Source organism: Orycteropus afer, unplaced genomic scaffold (assembly GCF_000298275.1).
Source record: "Orycteropus afer afer isolate SDZICR_OR568_19922 unplaced genomic scaffold, OryAfe1.0 scaffold00114, whole genome shotgun sequence".
Taxonomy (NCBI): domain Eukaryota; kingdom Metazoa; phylum Chordata; class Mammalia; order Tubulidentata; family Orycteropodidae; genus Orycteropus; species Orycteropus afer.
In genome coordinates, this window is record NW_006921701.1 from 7,003,179 (window position 1) to 7,003,656 (window position 478).

Consider the following 478-nt stretch of genomic DNA (forward strand, 5'->3'; position numbering starts at 1 on the left):
ATAATTTTTGAAATTGTGCTAGTTGATAAAGTCAAAAATTATTATTTTTCTTATTTTGTGTTTTATTCATTTGGAAGTTGTTACCCCATCATCTTCTTTGGCTCACAGTTGCTGCAGAGCTGTCAGTCTAATTATTGTTGTTTTATAGATAATCTTGCTTTCCTCATAAATTTGAAAAATAAATGAATACTTTATGCTTAAAAACTTTATGACAATGTTTCCAGGTATAGATTTATTTTAATTTATCTTGCTTGGTACTCAGAACAAATTTTTGGTCTGAGGACTCATGTCTTTCTTCAATTTTGGAGCTTCTCAGCTATTAGCTCTTTAAATATTACTGATTCACCATGCCCTCCATTCTCTTCTAGAAATTACTAGATCTTCTTAGACTATTTTTCATGACTCTCAATCTGTTTTTCCACATATTTATTTTTTTCTGGCTCTCTATTGTCCTCTTGGGAGCTCTGGTGGCGTAGTG